General features: G+C 51.7%; 1 long non-coding RNA gene across 20 annotated transcripts in view; it reads right to left on the bottom strand.

Annotated features, from left to right (window-relative positions):
* The window catches only part of LOC107322215, a 148,058-nt gene extending 142,176 nt beyond the window's left edge, over nucleotides 1-5,882 (bottom strand). For all 20 annotated transcript variants that reach the window (XR_004309188.1, XR_004309195.1, XR_004309197.1 and 17 more), the window contains exons 1-2: nucleotides 5,593-5,882; nucleotides 227-729 (exon numbers count right to left, since the gene is read on the bottom strand). This is a non-coding gene — a long non-coding RNA (uncharacterized LOC107322215). The remainder of the gene's footprint in view (nucleotides 1-226; nucleotides 730-5,592) is intronic.
* Nucleotides 5,883-15,487: the final 9,605 nt, after the last annotated feature.

The following is a 15,487-nucleotide window of genomic DNA, read 5'->3' as shown; positions in this document are numbered from 1 at the left end:
CTCCTCTGTCTATTATTCTACAGTAACCCCAGGAAGAAAGCACGAGATTTCAGGCTTAAAATGAAACAGATCACTGAAGCAGGAGATGAAAGCCATGTCAGCTTCCCAAAGCAAACCTCTATCTACTCCATTGCTCCTGGAGGAGCAGGGAACTCAATTTCACATCGTTTCCTAAAAACAGAGGGGAAAAAATAACTTAAAGAAGGAAATTAAACCCTTGACTCACCGAGCACCAACAGGACATTCCCACATGTGTGGATGGACGTGGTCTTCTTCCAAAAGTGCCCCAATGCTGAGAAATAGTAGCCCAAAAAGGAGAGGTGTCTGCAGCGCTGGGCTGCAACTGCAGCTCTACATCTGTAAGTGGAGTGATCTCAAGCACCAAAAGCAGCTGAACAAGTTGAGGAAAAGCTGCCGCACCAGCAGGGCGATGCCAAAAGAAATAATCCAGCAGATTTAGAGCAGCAGGTGTCTGTGGCCACCTGGAAGCAGCATTCATTCCCAGCTACAGGCAGAAGGGCGCATCCAAAACACACAGTGGTCCAAAAGGGCTCCTGATGTGAGATCCCAGCAGACAAAAGCCATCCCAAGATGAATCCTCCTTGCTTGGCCGAGAAGTCCCAAACCCACACATGGTCAGGCTGATTGTGCCTTCTCTCTTCCAGGTACAAAGGATACTCCAACAACCATCGCATCCACTCACCCATCAGCAATGGCAGTTACCAAAACCTGCAGAGAAACACACCAGGATGAGGGAACAGCAGCAACCAGCAGCAAGTCTGATACACAGGAAACAACCCATCCCCATAAGGAGGACAATTTCTTGGCAGGACAACGTGGCCAAGCACCCCACAATGGTGCAGAGAGCAGAATTCCCCCATTGCAATGATGTCCTGATGAAATGAGAGCCTGCAGCAGCTGTCTCACACAGACCCCACTGTCCCTTGGCAGGGGGAATCAGCATCTTCCTCCCCCGAAAGCAAATAGAAGTCACTGGAACGCTGTCACTGCGGCACATAGGAATCCTTAGGAGGGATTTTGATTTAGCACTTGTCTGATGGCTCCACACTCACTACAGTATGTGTGCATGCACAGCACTTTATGGGGATACACTGGGACTGCCTCGCTTCGTTAGGGCGCTGCTGCTCTCCAGCACAAAGTCCGTATTTGTTTCCCCTGCAGGGGTGGAAATAAAGGGGGTTTTGTATTTTCTTCCTCTTCTCTTTGCAGGCTGGAGTGAGTTTATTTGACACTCCAGCACTCTTTGTGCGCTGAGTGCCCGAGGATAAATGCTACCCTTAAGAGTTACTTGGCGTTAGACAGAGGGACCCTCTTCAGAGGAGAATGGGGGTTTGTTGGGATGGGGCAGGGGGGGCACAGAGGAGGGGGACTCCGAAGAGTGCCTATGCAGCCCTCATAGAAGGGTCTCTGTCCTGAGCCACAATAGAGTGAATTCTTAAAGATACCGGGAGCTGAAAGGAAGGAAGGAACTTCCCTCCTTTTTAAAAGGATTTTTGGGAACAATTGGAGAAGCTATAGAAAGGGGATCATTATTTCCCATCCGGGCTGCTGAACTGGAAGCCCTCCCTCCCCCTCAGCTGGGCAGATGTGATGTTTGCCATTGGGACACACAGGACCTGGGGCCACCATCACCACCCAGTTCTTTTTCTCCCCCCCATCCCCCCAAGGGAGCTGTGGTGCCACTGCAGTTTGTCTGGTGAGCTTCAGGTGTTCTATCCTATTTACAGCAAAACTTAACACTGCATCAAACACTCGTATGCCAAACACTTCTAGTGTCCACTTCCAGCTCCTGCCGTCCTCTGTGTCTAAGCAGGATGATCAGTGCACACACCTGCGGGCTGCACTGCAGCACCACAAAGCAGCACCCACAACACAAGTGCAGCTGCTTTTCCACCCCTAAAGTTAACCCTGCCTCCCCTGAGGGTGACACCATGCCCTCCTTCATCTCCAGCTTGCAGGGGAGATGCTGGCACCACATGCTCCAAATAAAGTTTAAGTTCCAAAGCTGCAGCTGGCTGAACACAACTCCCCTGCAAGCAAGACCTGCCCATAGCCACATCACAGGCTGCTGTTCATCTGCCAGCACTCAACTACAGGCTCTGCTGGGGGGCTCCCAAGGGCAGCCAAGCAAGGTTCTCTTGGAAGCACAGAAAAGCCACTGCCAGCTTCATTCCTGGAGCTTATTTCCTACCAACAGGTATTTGGGCACAGAGCTCTGAGTGAGCCAGGCTGCCTCTTGGTGTCAGCAGCACCCAGGTGCTGCTTCTCTCCCTCCCAAAGGTGCTGCCTACCCAGAGATAATCCAACCCCAGCACTGAGCTCATCTGCATGGGAAGATGAGCAGGAGAGTTCCACCTGCCAACAAACAGTATTTAACACATATCCCAAAGGAATGTTCCCTGCAGCGCTCTCCCAACCCAAAGCCGTGCAGTAGCACGCACCACACAGCAACCTGCTGTCACAGTGCATTAGAGGTTGTCTTTGAGCTCTACTGAGAGCCATTGCTGGGCATTGCCTTCTGTGAGAGCACAGGCAGTTCTGCTGCAGCTGTTCCAGAGCACTGACAGCTCCAGGGGCAAGAAGCAAGAACAAAACCACAGCAACAAGGGCCTTGAGAGAGCCTGTCCCAATGTGAAACCCATGTGCACAAGCACCCAGGGAATCAAACTCCTAATCCAAGGTTTGGGTTTTAGCCCTCCAACTGCATTGCCTGCCACCACAGGAGGGGAAACCCAGCAGGGAAAGGGGGGAAACAAAGCACTGAAAGCAAAGCAGGACATGAAGCCACACGGAACCCAACTCTGTCCCCAGGGGCTAATAAGGTAACGCCCCATAAACCCTAATCCTGTGTTAAGAGTTCTCATCAAAACCCAACAGTATTTATTACCTAATTTAACTCCCTAATAAAAGGGTTTTCCTGCAGTGTTTACACTAACAGAGGGGACTTTACGCCAGCATTTGCCCTTTTATTATTTTAAATTCATCTTTCTGATGAAATAAGCCACTCTGAACAAGGCTGCCCTTTGTAATGCCATTATAACTTTCTGGCTGGCCTTGGTAACTGGCAAAGCACCGCACTTTCCTTACCCTCCCTTTTGTTGCTTTTCCCTCCTGCTCAAAGTTCAAACAGAAGAGCCCCCAGCGAGCTGCATGGTGCTGCTGCCTTATCCCCCCCATTGTCTGGGGCCTGAGACATCTGATCTCCCAACACTGAAGGCACTTTGTATAGAGAAGAGTTCCTGGATAGAAGAGACCATCTTAAACCCTCCAGTAAAGATGAGCCAATGGCTGTTAGGAAACACCCATCCCACTGGAGAGAAGCAATGCACCTATATTAAATGTGTTTGAAACCAAGCACAAGAGGAATATACGCCCATGTCCAGCCCTCAGAGCAGCTCAGAGCCCAGGCTCCTGTATTTCATCACTGTTCTTCACTACATTCAGAGGAATCCATTTCAGGAAGGCTCAGGTCCCTGTGTCCTCTGAGCCTTCTCTGTTCTGCAGCCCACAGAGCTGCATTGCACTGAGGCAGTCAGCTACAGGTGAACTAAATACTAAACCCACAGTTTAATTTATAGCTAATCATCCAGCTGCTTACATCCCCTGCAAGTGACTGTGACTGCCAGTCCCCTCTGGTTCAGGGCAGCTCTCTTCTTTCAGACCCAAGGAGCGAAGTCACCTGCAGCTCAGGCTGGAAGGGTGAACATGAGAGGGGTTGGTCCCAGCAAAGCCCAGGAGATTTGGGGTTTAAACCATTCAGGTTACTGCCCCCATTGCTGAAGGTAAGAAGATATGAGCCAGTAAATTAGTGCTGGCAACAGAGGCAGCTGTGGCACCAACATCCCAATCACCACCAAACCCACCTGAACCCACAGGTGGCTGCAAGCAGCACAACACACACAACACATCCCATGCCCAACAGCTTCCCCATATTTCTGCCTTGCAGAGACTCAATTCCTGCAGCACAGCCCTCCTTGCTCAAGAGACAACATGAAGGAAACATCCATAGCTGTAACAGTAGCCATAACTTCCCCCCACCAATGAAGAACTGGATTGTATTTCTCTTCACACATACTATGCTTGCAAAGGGACTTTACACTTATAACCCTAAGTCCTCATCAAGAAATTATCTCCCAGCTGTCAGGGGGAGCTTTTTAGGGTCCAACCATTCAGCAGCAACACAGGAAAGGTTACTGCCAACCCATGGAATGAAGCCTGAGGGGTGCCACACTGCAAGGTGGCTTTTGGTTTAGAGAGCTACACATGGAAAGCAACCAGCAAACAAGCAGCCCAATAGGAAAGACAAGTCCAAGCAGCATTAGCACCAAAACCTTTAAGAAAGTAAAGCCCAAGCATTGCAACACCCCATGTGTCCCACACTGATACCCAAACAGCACATGTGTGACCCCCACATCTGTGGGAGGATTGAGGTGTGCAGATCTTTCCCACCCACCCATAATTTTATAGGGAAGCGATGGCTTTGGGACATCAGTGTTATCACCTGCCTGACAGCACAGAACGAGATAGGAACGAGGAAGGTGCCCTCACATACACCTCTCTAAACTGAAAGCTGCCCTTCTAAATGCAGGCAGCATTTCCACAGGCCTGAGTCATTGCTCAGCAGCCCCCTCTCCCCCACTTCCACCCTACCAGCTGGGACTGTGATTATAAAAAGATGTCTCAATTAGCAAGAGAGCTGAGTAATTCCTCCCATCTCAAAAACCCTTCAGAGGAAACGCATTCCAATCCAGCAGAGAGCAACACTAACAATGTCCAGGCAATAAAAGCTCCTCTTATTTATATCAAAGTAACCTCAAACATCCTCTCCCCAAACAAGCATCCCTCACCCTCCATACAGCTCAGTGGGCTCAAAAGGCCAACGCCGTCCTCACTGCATTGCATCCCCAGGAGCAGACAGCACTAATTTGTGTGTTATTGGTTGCAGGTCTAGACCGGTGTGGTCTTTTTGTTGTAGCAAGCAAGTAAAAGAAGGGACTCATTCATGTTTTTCTAGCGTTCACACAAAAGTGCTCTTGTGCATCACAGATAGATCACATCACCCACCCCCACCAAGTGCTCCCAGCTCCATGTATACAGCACCAGGGGGTGGGGAGAGCCCTGGGCCCCCATTAGAGGAGGGAGAAGGGGGGATTGAGGCTCCTTAGGGCCTCCCCTCACCCCAGCCAGGCACCTGCCTGCAGCTCACCGCAGTCCCTCTTTAGCATAGAGCTTTTCTATGGTGGTTTTCCCACGGGTTGGGAAGGGAAAAGTCATAAGATAAAAATTATAAAATCTTTCAATTCTTTCTAAATAATAATACTTTCATGGCTTCTTTTCTTTTCCTTTTAAAGAGAGATCCTTGCCCTGCCAGCCCGACCCCTCGGCTCCCAGCCCTGAAGCATCCCCCGGCCGCAGCCCCGAGGCTGCCCGGACACAAAGGCGGCTGAGACAGGGCCGGAACCCACCGGAGGCACAGCGGGCTCTGCGGCCCGGCTCAGAGCCTCGACGAGATGCCCGGGACCCCGCCGATACCCCACTCTCCCCTCCCCCGACCCCAAGCCAGGATCCTACCTCAGCGGGCCGCCTCCCAGCCGCCGCATCACCCCACCACCATCATCCGCACTCCCATCTCCCGGAGATGAAGACCCCGAGATGCTCGGGAGGGAAAATGAGAGTGAAAAAGGATCGGTCCGACATCACCAACCCTCAGTGCCCGCAGGTGCTCGAACAGATCCAACACCACCGCCTCCGGAGATGCTCCGACTGCAGCACTCGGGCCATTTCCCCGCTTATAAAGCCCCGCTGGCGGCGGGCGGGCGGCGCGGCTTCACGGGATTTGTAGTTCCTCCCCCGGGCCGGGAGCCGCCTCCCCCCATCCCTCCCTCCCTCTATCCGTCCCTCCTTCCATCCCTCCCTCCTTCCATCCCTCCCTCCCTCCGTCTGTGCGTGCGTCCGGAGGGGAGGGGGGGGGTGGGAGGTGAGGCACCGCGGTCCGTCCCCTGTCGAATCCATCCTATAAACTGCGGGTCAATGAGTAACGCCAAAGAGCAGTGAGCACCGAGACCTATCGCTTCAATTGTCCCGTGTATTACTTATTTAGTTTAATTATTGTCTCAATTATTAATTTAAATTAATGATTAACCCGGCTGTGGAATGAATGAGCAATTAACTGCGCTGTTGACTTGAGGGCTGATTTAAGGCCCATCCTTGCGAGTGTGCTGGGTGCAGGCAAAGCCACCTGTATACCCTCATAGGATGGATCCTTCCCCACACATCTCCCCACTGTTCTGTGTCCCCCCATACACTTTTAATCCAGCCCTCGTTTTGGTGCTGCACAGGCAAATACCCCAAAGGAAACCTCAAGAAGGAAGGTGGCAATGGGATGGCAAACAGCTCTACACAGCCCCTTTGCAGACACAGTGTAGGTGAAGGAAAGGGTGAAGTGTGCAGAATGTGTTGGTTGGAGGGTGACCCCATGCCCCCCCAATCCCATTAGGCTCATTCTAGGTGAGCCATCTCCCAGCCAGCAGCTGCACAGGGGCTGGGAGCCAACGTCCCACCTGCACTACATAGGGCTGCATCCTCTGCTGCAGGAGGGAAACCACAGCAGTGAAACCGCAGGAGTGTTGTAGGACAAGTGAGCGAGGGGCTGAGGGAGAAAAAGGGAGAGAGAAGGGAGAGGGGGGGACCTCCTGGCAGGTTTTCAGGGCCCAAAGCTGGAGTGGAAATGCTTCCCTTCCCTTAATTGCTTGGAGACCAGATGAATTTCTTGAAGAAACCACAGCCGAAACGCTGCACAAATCACATTGTTGTGCTTGTGTTGGCTGCGTTCTGAGGGAGGCAAAAGGTCATCGTTTCTGGTATATTAAAAGGAAAATATATATAAATTTGAGCGCTGTGGAGGAGGGGTTGTGCTGTTTTTTCATCCTTGCATTCTCTGAATTAAAACCTGTTTGGCAAGCAGCAAAGTACAACCAGCAGCAAGGAGCAGTGCTGGGAAAAGCTCCTATGTGTGGCATTGCAGCAGCCCCCGCAGCCCCCAGGTGCCCCTGTCCCTTCCTATTGCCCTGCCCTGCTTGCTTATGGGGTACAGCCCTGCCAAGGAGCAGCCCTGGTCCCAAATGCATAGATAGATTAACTCAGAACTGCAGCAAAGTCACATCACTGGGCAGGATGTGCTGGGAGCACTCTATATGGTGCCCATGAGACCCAAAGCCCACTGGAGTCCATGGGAAGGCTCCTCAATTGGAGCTCTGTCTTTGAAGGGTCAACATCAGCAGGAAAACCAAGAGCTTGGTGGCACAGGACTACACACAGTGCACTGAAATAGGGTGAAGCACTGGAATAGTGCAATACACTGCAACAAGGCAAAGCACTGTAGTAGGGTGATGCACTGCAACAGAGTGATACACTCTAATGGATCAACACACTGTAATAGGGTGATGCACTGTAAAACATGGGCAAGGCTCACAGCCCACCCAGCTCCATGCAGCTCTGAGCCCAAGGCTGGCACATAGGTGAGCAACTTGCTCCCAGCAGAGCTTGGCTTTGATTTACTGGAGGATCCTAAAAGTTTTACAAGGGTGTGACGTGAGTGCAAAAGGTTTGAGAGATGCTGAATGCTTTGTGCTGCTGCCAGGTGAGCCAGCACCCACCAGGGCTGGAGCATGCAACTGGGTCCTGCCTGCCTGCGATCCTGCAAACACAAAGACATTGTTTTATGGGAGAGCCACCACCTCCCCTTCTCAGCTCCCTGTGAGAGGACAGCATTCCTGCCCTGCATTCCTCAGCCACTGCTGGGATGGGGAGGGGAAAAGGGAGCAAAGCCCCGAGTTTAAATTAGCGCAGTGCCCTGCATGGGTGATGTGGGCAGGGAGTGGAGTCACCATAAAGCAAGATAAAGTGCTGCAGGTCAGGGAATGGGGATCATTACATGAGATCCTACAGACTTTAGAATGTCAGCCAGATGTTCCCAGGTCGCAGCAGATCAGTGCTTTCCCAGCTGAAAGCATCCTTTATCCTTGTAGGGCACCTGAGGAAGGAGGGAGGGGTTTGACCCCACAGCTGCGGCACATGGATCAGTGCAACCTGCAGCCTCCAGCTATGGGGCTCAGAGTTGTTTGTGAGAGCTTCTAAGAGCAGGAAATCCTCTCTGCAAATGGGGACAGGAGGGATTTTGGTTGGGGATGCACATGGTGCTTTGTGTTCCTGGCTTGGCTTTGGAGCTGCAGCATCACAGGGTTGACAGTGCACCAGCATCACATGGGGAGAGTGCTTAGGGATGGGTACAGCACGGATATAATGAAGGGGAAATAGGAAAGGAGATGTGAGAATGAGCTTCCATCAGACACATGCTCTGAAACCTCTGAGAGTCCTCTGCCCTCCAGATAGCGTCCCCACACGGACTAACTATATAGTGATATATTGAAATATGGGAACACAAAGCTTTTTATTCCGTTCACTGAGAGTGCCAAATGTCTGCGAGGGCCAATAAAGAACTGTTGCTCCAGGGAACAGCGAACTGCGTTACAGGTAAAACAAAAACAACCTGAGTTGTTGCCCAAAATGTGAACCAACCCCAAAGTTCAAAAAATAAAGAAGAAAAGTTGAGGTTTTGTAACAAAGCGCTGTGATGTGGGTTTGGTTTTCTCCTTGTCCCTGGGTGACCATGAGAGGAGCATTAAAGGGTCATTGCACAGAGGGAGATCCTCTCCTGGGAGACAGAGGGGGAAAGGCATTACTGAGAGCAAATGGGGGGATCTGGGGAATGAAGGAGCCATTGGAAGAGAGAGCGATGCCAGAGCTGCTGCTGTGAGTTCTGCACACTCACAACATCCCTTCTACCTTCAAGAAAGGCTGTGGGACAAAGGACACAGCCATCACCTGTTTGCACAGTGACAAAGCCCGGGCAGGGAAGAGAGGTTTAAATGCTGTTCCCAAGGGCAGCCTGGCAGCACAGTGGTCCTCCACCTCCCACCTGAGCATCCCAATGCAGAGACACTGAGGGTCTGATAAACCTCAACAACCTCAGCCCCCAAACGTCCCAATATGGAGATGATGGGAGGGTCTGGGTGGAGCACGAGGCCAAATCTGCACAGGGAATGGAGCAAAGAACACCAAGCCATGCGATGCTGACCCCGTGCCAGTTTATCTATGGGCTGTGTTTTATATTTAAGTTAATTCATAAGAACTTTAAGGCTGAAATGCTGTTAGAAGTACATTGCACGCTCTGCCGCAGAAAGAAATTCATGATTTGGGCTCAAAAAGGTGATTCATTGAACATCCATTATAACGAGGAATAAAACCACACACACACACACACACAGTGATTTTCAAGGAGCCCCATGATTTAGTGTCTCTTTCTTTCTCTCCCCACACTTTTTGCCTCCTGCACAAGGATCTATTGAGAAGCTGCAGAACAAACGTTCCCTTATGCAGCTCCAAAAAAGTCTCCGTCAGTTTGTCTGAGACAGCTGCCTCCAAGCACGCTATGGTTACTCATTAACCAGGTCTCCCAGGGCAAGGGGAAGAAGGAGTAAACTTTATAGACCCTAAACCAGTGGCAAAATAATAATAATAGTAATAAAGAAAATAAATAAATCAGGTGTCCTGGAAAAGGAAAGGGAGAAAACAGGTGGCACTGGGAGCACCTCGGTGTGTGGACACAGAGGGTCTTGTGGCAATGGGCAGCCAGAAAGCGGCCCAAAGGGACCAGCAGCACCAGGAGCAAATGCATGGGGACAAAGGAGTGAGAGTATTAAAGGGAAAGAGAAGAAAGAGAGGGGACAGAGAGGCACTTGTGCTCCGCAGTGCTTTATATGCTCAGAGTGTGGGGGGAGGATTACTTCATCGCTGCAGTTGCCCGTCTCTGCTCCCCAATGGCTGGTTGCCTTCCCTCCTCCTTACAGGCTTTGCATGAGAATGAGTGGCTGCTGGGGACTAGGGGACGCTGGGGATATGGGGCTGCTGGGGTTGGTGTGCACTCTCCAGTTGTCCCCATGCTCCAACATCTTTTGTGCTGGATCTCAAAGATGGAACATCCCACCCAGCCCTGGGGTGGGTTCTGCCCTGCCCAAGAGAGAGACAGGCACCTTCCTGCCCTTCACTATCTCCCCCAGCCCTGCCCCACTGCAAGCACAGTGTCCTTGGGATGCTTGCACTAAGGATGCACCTTGCAGCCTCATTTCCCCCAGCTCCCACTTTTTGGGGAGGCAGCCAAGTGAACCCAACCAGCCATATATCCCTATGGGCATGGCATCATGGCAGGGCAGGACAGGGAGAGCACAGAGCATTGCTGTGACTGGGGCTGCTCTGTCCTCTCTCCATGTGGCAAAGGGAACTGGGAGATTCTGACGGGAGCAGTAATTAGAGTTGCAATAAAACACCGAATATAGCTGCAAAGACTGGCAGTAAATCAGCCCCTCCTGCCATTCACTGCCTGGGCCGGGGAGCCTTGGTCAACACCAGCATTAATTCCTTAGGCTTTATTTGCCATACATGCTCTCCCTGGAGATAAGAGGGGGGCAATTGACTGTAATTATCTCCCTGTATTTTGTCATGTGATTTTTTTTTTCCTCCCCCCCCCCTTCACAATTAAGGGATTGCAGTCAATGGAATGGGGTGTGGATGGAGCAGAGCCAATCGCTCTCCTACAGCACCCAGACCCGTGCCCCTCACCCCTATATCTGACCCACCCATCCCCTGCAGCATCTCCCACCCAGAGCTGCCCATCAGCAAGGATGTGCCCAGTCCATCTGACCCACAAAGCCATGATCTGCCAACAGCTGCAGAGGAAGGAGAGGAGAAGGCTGCAGGGCTGTGGTTCTGCCATTCAGTTCTCCCCAGGCAGCTCAGCTGGTGCGCCAGCGAAGCAGGTTCCCGACGATGAGATTTTTGTGAAATGCTAAACATCTGGAGCTCAGCCTCACAAGGCCGCCTTTGTGCAGCTGGTAAACTATCTGCCATAAAACAGCACTTGTTTCTGAGAGCTTCAAGGAGAGGGGGAGGGAGGAAAAAAAAAAAGAGAGAAGCCACCCCCGTGGAGGAGGAACCTCGGCCACTTCTCTGTTCTCAACAGGGTTTTCCACACTGTATGAGGTGTGGGCAGATTGCTTTGGCCAAGACACTGCCAAACCCCATTCCCTGGGCCTTAACCCTTGGCAAAGTGCAGCTCGCAGGACACGTTGCTGGGTTGCACTTAGGTTGCTGAGCTCCCCCAGCACAGCCCTATAGGAAAAATGAGCACATGCAACTGGGTGATGTCGTGACCAGCAGGACATGAAGGGCTGATGGCTTCAAGGAGATGGTGGCACCTCTCAGAGCACCTCCAGTGCTTTGTCACCTGCTGCCAACCAGAGAGATCAAAGGGCTGCAGCAGTGCAAGCAGCATCTATCCCAAATCCTGGGGGCAGGAGATAGGAGAAGTGGAGATGCCATCAAAGCACATTGGCACAGGGCATGGGGACATATCAAGGGATATATTTAGGGATGCTTCTGTCTGCCCAGAGCATGTCTGGGGGACTCGGTGCAATCCCAGCCCAGAGGAGGCTCCTGCTCACAGCTCACCAAGGGAGATTGAAGCACAGTATCTTATCAGCTTGTCATCTTGTCTAAACACAGAGCACGTCTGTCTAATGCTGTAAAGGAAGAGGCAGCTAAGTTCGGGAATTCTGCATCTTGCTTTGGAAAGCTGCTGTCAGGTGTGAGAGTGAGAAAACCCCTGCGGGACTGGAGCCCAGCTGAAGGTGTAGCACACCAAGAGGGGAGGGACAACAGCACCTGCTGGACCACAGCACCACATCAGGCTTCTCAGCACAGGGTGCTGCTGCCACCAAGTCCCCAAGCGCCCTGGGGAGCCAAACCTGGCAGGGACTGCTCCAGAAGAAGAAGGCAAAATCCCCCAACACCCTCCCACCCACCAGGGCTGCCTCGGCGCAGCTATTACAGAGGCCTCCAGGGCTTTCACACCCAGTCATCTGGGGCCTCCGTGTTCTAAACAACTTAATTTGTTTAATGACTCGAGAGGCCCTGGAGCCCCCTTGGTGTCTGGATTTGTTTCCTTGCTCTCTGAAAGGTTTATTCACAGGAGCACAGCAGCCACTGCCCAGGAACAGCAGGCAGCAGGGGGCTGACGGGTGATCAGCATCACTTCCAAAGCTCCTTGGTTCCAAGGCTGTTCCAGGGGAAAGATCCCATCTCCTGATGAGGGTCCATTTGTCTGTCTATCCATCCATCCACCTGGCCATCCATCCACCCATTCACCTATCTGTCCATCTATCCATCTGTCCATCCATCCATCCATCTGTCTATCTGTCCATCCATCCATCCATCCATCCATCCATCCATCCATCCATCCATCCATCCATCCATCCATCTGTCCCTCCATTGGTCCTTCTGCCCACTCAGCCCTTTCCAGTCTCTCCCTCCACTGTTTCCCAGCACACATTTTTCCATACAAGCTAATCTTCCCTTGGTTCTCAATGACAAATTTATGGCAGGGAAATTATTTTGCAGGAAAAGGAAAGCAGATCCAGGTCATTCTCTTCCCCAGGATTTTCACATGGCTTTTGGAGCACAGGTTCTCTTTTCTACTTCAGACACAGCAGAACGATTGTACAGAATGAGATGGGGAACAAGCGTGTGTTGGGCTCTGTAATGGTTTCATTGTGTGCATAAGAACATGAGAATGCAATAGGCCGAGAGAGATTTAAGCAATTCCCGCATGCAAACCAGCTCTGGACACAAAAGCTTTTTAGTTATCATCAGCAGTTTGTAAGATTGTATTAAAATAAACCCACAGGCTCAGTTTCCTGCTCTCACGAACCCCCTCATTGGATTACAAAGCTATAAAAGCCCCGAAATAAGGAAAGAGGCACTAAGACCAGAGCAATGCCATACAGGGACCATTCCCATACACACTCCCACCCACCCCCCACTGTTTGGTAGCTGTTATATCGCAGCCAGGGGAACACCCAGGAGCTGCAGCCCAGCACTCGATGGCACAATTCTCAAGGGCTGGCTGACCATGCAAGGCTAAATGCATGCTGAGAGCACCAATATACAGGGGAAAAAAAGAAGGGGTTGGCATTAAATCTCAGCAAGAAACTCAATGGCCCCATAGCATCTCCCTCAGGAGAGGTGCAGCTGGGCTTTAATTTCTCCTCTTCCCTCTCATCCTCTATAACACGCTGGCTCTTGGGACTTGGGGCTGGATGGGTCAGAGCACCTGAGCTGGTGGAAGCAGAGGAATGGCTGCGTGTGCACTGCAGAGCTCGGGGATGGGAGCTGCGTGTGTGCGCACATGAGACTCAGCTTTAATTGCAGCCCCGTTGCCAAGTACAACAAAACGCACAACACAAAGAATAGAAGTCATTTTGTTTGAAGGGTTGAATTGTTTCTCTCCTCAGGGGTGGGGAGGAGGGAGGTGAAATCCATTCCTTTCTAAGCAATGACTCAGGTGCTGCCATCTCCCCCTGGGCGCGCATCCCTGCAAGCCCGAGGAGTGTTTTGCACCGTGTTTTGTTTTACGGCACGGGGCTCTAATAATGGGATTATTGTTCGGGTTGCGTGCAAAGCTCTCGGCTCGAGGTTTGCTGTCCCCGCCCAGCCCTGCAAACCGCAGCCTCCATCACCTTCAACGTCCCCAGCGCCCGGCGAGCACCCAGCGCTGCATTCCTGCTCCCTGACTCAGCCACAAGGCACCGGGTGAGCGTAGCAGTCCCTGCCCCTCTTGCACAACCACTGCTTTATCCCATCTGAAGACCAGCGACTGGGGGCAAACCCGTGTTTCCCACAGCTCACTGCTGGGGAAAGACCCCCCCATCCCACCCCCAGGCTGCTCAGAGCTATACAGAGCAACGTGGGATCCCCCTGAGCAGCCCAGCTTTAGGCAAGGTGTGAAGCAGCCCCACTTAGAGCAAAGAGAAGAAGCCCAACACAACACACAGCCCAAGGGGTGGCAGGTGGGAGGCTTCGCTATGCCAAACCCAAGGAAAAGCCATAAATTCCCACAGTAGTTCCTGCCACTGCAGGACAAATTGCCAGTGATGTTTGGCACGGCTCTGAGTGCCTGAAGCAGCAGATTTGCAGTCACAGCCCCATACAACACCAGCTCAAAGCATAAAACCACACTTATAATGCTATCAGAAAGCCACAGAGTTATATTTGGGGTTACTGTTAAATCTGACGTGCTGTTTAGGAACAGATCTTTACCTTTTGGGCTTTGAGGCTTCTGGATGGAGTGGGGCCACACCTGAAGTTTATCTCCAACCAGTACAAGAAGCCCTTAATGCTTTAGGATATAACCCAGCAATCCAACATTTCTGTCTGCGTGGGGCTTTACTGAATAACTAGAGAGGGGGAAATCCCAAGCTCGGATGCTGCTATTTCACACTGGCATGAAGCAGAGATGCAGCCATTGACCACAGCAACCCTGTGGTGGGCAGGGACCAACCCATTGCTCTCCATTCCCACCTGTGTGATGTGGGGCAGAGCCAAAGTGGGGTGATCCCCCCCCCAGCCCCAGCCTTAATGCTTCTCTCCCCCCACTCAGTGCCTGCAGCCCAACATTGCCCCACACTTGGCTGCTGCTTGTGTCATCTTTGCTCCCAGCTCCACCTTTTAATTGGCAGCTATTGTTTCCACACATCACTCCAGGCCTGGCTCCCAGCCAGCCCTTCAATCGTGGCAAGAAATAGATGTATAACTTCATTCACCTCCAGGGTAGAAACAGAAAAGAAGGATTTTCATCTGTGTTTTCTGCATCACCCTCCTTGCCCTCCCCTACAGGTCCAATGTACATAATTATCTCGGCTGGCTACATCTAAGCAGGATTAAGTGCATTATGTGATATTATCTCTCAGCAATCTGATTACGAGGTTGCCTTTAAATGCATAATGTGTTTTTTTGTACCAACTTACACCACACGCCAGAAATCAAACAAGAAAACATGACTTGCAGCCCACAAAGAAAAACCAACCCAACCTGTGGGCACCTCCAGGGCTGCCATGTTCCATGGGACAACATTGGAGCCCAAGTTCCATGGTAAGGCTTTGGAACCCAACAGGGTTATGGTGGGCTCATGGAGGAAGGGCCATTGTGTATGCCCCCAGGGACATACATGGCCATCACAGCTCAGCTGAAGAGGAGGAGTCCCCAAGGGCTGCTTTCTTTTTTTCCTGAGGGATTTGTTGTGGTTGGTTTTCAATGAGTCATAAAGCATGAGCCAATGTCAGGGGTTGGAGCCAGGGCGAGCCTGGCTGCTGCTGTACATACAGTGAAACAAACCCGTGGGTGCCGTGTACTGCAGATGCCTTTCCTTGGCTCTTGTTTTGTTATTTCCCTTCCCCAAGCTCACTGCCTTCCTGGTTGAGAGGCAGGACATTTGTCAAGCCGAGAACCACCAAACCATTAAAGAAGAAATGCAGTCAAATGGAGGGAGGAGAAGAAAAGGTACGGATTTACTGCC

Source organism: Coturnix japonica, chromosome 18 (genome assembly GCF_001577835.2).
Source record: "Coturnix japonica isolate 7356 chromosome 18, Coturnix japonica 2.1, whole genome shotgun sequence".
In the NCBI taxonomy this organism is placed as follows: Eukaryota; Metazoa; Chordata; class Aves; order Galliformes; family Phasianidae; genus Coturnix; species Coturnix japonica.
Note: the sequence above shows the minus strand (reverse complement) of the source record. Positions and strands in the feature narration are given on the sequence as shown.